We start from the raw sequence: 2,500 nt of genomic DNA, 5'->3' as shown, positions 1-2,500 counted from the left end.
CAAAAATATGGCGTGAGTGGTGTGGTTTTTAGATCATTATTTCTCGGTAAAAGTCAATTGTTTAGACTTGGCTGATCTATTAGCTTGCTTGATTCTTAGTAGCAGATAAATCACTGAAAAAATTATTTTCATTATTCATCTATCAATTTTCCATGTACTCACACATCTATCTTATAATAGTATAAGGTGTTAATCAAACAATACCACAAGACTTATAACCATGTAATTAGAATTCCTTTGATACATGCACAACACAATATTAAGACCTGCCTGAATATTTTGAACATGTTATATGTTACAAAAATATTAAATGAAGCTCCACAAGTCAACAATATCTGCACTGTTTTCTGTTACCCATCAACTACATATTGCAAGAATCCTTGCTTTTCTTGCTTCTTGGGGAATAAAATATTTATAATTTAATATATTAAATCAAACAGGGGAAGGGGCAGGTGGAGGGAAGGGAATTCAGTGAAAAACATATAAAGCTGATTATGCAAAATATAATATTTATCTATCAGGTAGCTTAAACTCAACTTACAATGATGTGAAGCTTTTTTAAGAAATACTCTGTCATACTACTCATTGCATTCTGATAACTTATTATTAGATATATAATATCAAAGGTAAAGTAGGGGATAACCTCAGATAAATGTCAATACTATCTAGGGACTTCAGGCATTTGTCTGACATGTCGTACGATAACCCACGGACACAGAGCAGGTGATTTGATATTCAGCGCCCAATACCACAAGGAAGTCAATAGACAGACAGGTAAATATCCTATCTGTCTCATTGCCATATACATACATACAAACACACACACATAACACACATACATATGAAACAAGAATAGAGGACAAATACACATCATTTTTTCAATAAACCTAAATCTTTATATTTTTTCTTTCCATTAAGTACATTAAAAATTTAGTGTATGTGACAAGAGTTGACTAATATACCAACTTATCCTGGCACAATTGACTATAGAACATCCTCTCTTGGTATTTAAGGGTGCAGTATGAAAGAATTTATTTTATCTTGTTACTTTTACTCTCATTCATCTAAAGTGAAGAATTGTACCGTTAAGTCAATCACAAAAGATGAATCGGCAAGAGATGCATGACGGCAGGCCAGAATAAGGATCACTGCAAAGGGCCACACACAGTGACACACACCCATCGTAACTAGACAACACAGACACAATCCATATAGCAGACCACATATAAATTCCCTACTGGAAAAATGTCATATTTGTAGGAAGGAACATATCACACGGAAAAACATCCTGTGACCTTTATGGTATAGTGACCATGGAAGATTGCAAAGCTTCCATATTACTTCTAACTACCATCATCAACTTGAAGAGGTCTATCTTCCATGACATGAGATCTGTTTATACAATATAATCAAATGAAAGAATGATCTAATTTAATAAACACAGCTTTACAATATTTCTTACCTATACTCAAGAACCACTGCATAAACAGTTTTTTTAGTATCAAAATCCCTCTTTTCATAATATACTTGCATTAGTTTACAAAACAAGTCTGCAATTAGATTTTGCTCTTTTATCTTAAGTGCCAATGATGCCTTCCCAAAACACCTACAATAGTCCAGATGGGCTTGACCAATAAGCCAGTATATACCTCTTGGCTCTATGCACCTGTGTTGTTCAGTAATACCAAAGTCTTACTAGTATAAAAAGTAGATTTTATTTTTATCTTATTTTTTTTCTCACTTTCTCTAAATTCTTCTAAACTGCTTGTCTCATTTCAACACCTAGGTACATCATCTTGGACTATCAGGCACAAGTGGGGCTTCATTTTTTTTACATGGAGGATCCTACTCTAATTAAATGACAAGTTCTCTTAGTTGATGATAATGATAGCCATGTGCAATACCTTCATTTGAAGAAAAATTTATAGTCTTCATCTATAGAAAGTTACTACTCAAATTCCTATACAAAGTCTGTAAAATTGGCTGGACAATTATTGATTTAATCCTATTTTCAGTTCATGTTCTTCCTAGTTTATCAAAATCATACATAGAATACAACTGTACCCATTTGCAACTTCAGCATTGCGAATGAAACCAGCGTAATTTCCATTACATATTCAGGATGTAATTTTCAGATAGAAAGAGACTTCATATCACTGACATAAATAACTGCATTGTGTGAAGAGCATCCTTTACTATAAGTCTTGGTTACTAGTGCCAGGATCAGAGTGTGCTGTTCAAATTTAAAACTCCCATTTATTTGACAAGTTAGGTCTTACTTCCAATTAGTTGATAGTTAGTGCACAATGAAAAACCTACATGTGTATTTTTTTTATATAAAGCAAGGACAAATTAAGTGATATTATACAAGTATTACACACAAATCACCATTCAAATTTTCCATAATTTTCTTGCATTTAGAATTCTTTTATTTTCTTTATTATACATACTCTCCCCTTATGAACAATTCAAAGTCTTTCTTTGCATATATCATCAACTG

At 32.6% G+C, this 2,500-nt stretch overlaps 1 protein-coding gene across 4 annotated transcripts in view; it reads right to left on the bottom strand.

Moving 5' to 3' along the window:
- Nucleotides 1-206: 206 nt before the first annotated feature.
- The window catches only part of ATP8A (ATPase phospholipid transporting 8A1), a 136,229-nt gene continuing 133,935 nt past the window's right edge, over nucleotides 207-2,500 (bottom strand). For all 4 annotated transcript variants that reach the window (XM_086536331.1, XM_043027272.2, XM_086536313.1 and 1 more), the window contains one exon: nucleotides 207-2,500. This exon is cut by the window's right edge and continues 1,057 nt beyond it. The gene's annotated coding sequence lies outside the window, so the exon portion shown is untranslated.

The sequence above is a fragment of the Penaeus japonicus genome, unplaced genomic scaffold, assembly GCF_977035675.1.
Source record: "Penaeus japonicus unplaced genomic scaffold, GWHDUDI00000001_assembly GWHDUDI00000001, whole genome shotgun sequence".
Lineage (NCBI taxonomy): Eukaryota > Metazoa > Arthropoda > Malacostraca > Decapoda > Penaeidae > Penaeus > Penaeus japonicus.
The sequence above is the reverse complement of the archived record's forward strand: the minus strand, read 5'-3'. Positions and strand labels throughout refer to the sequence as shown.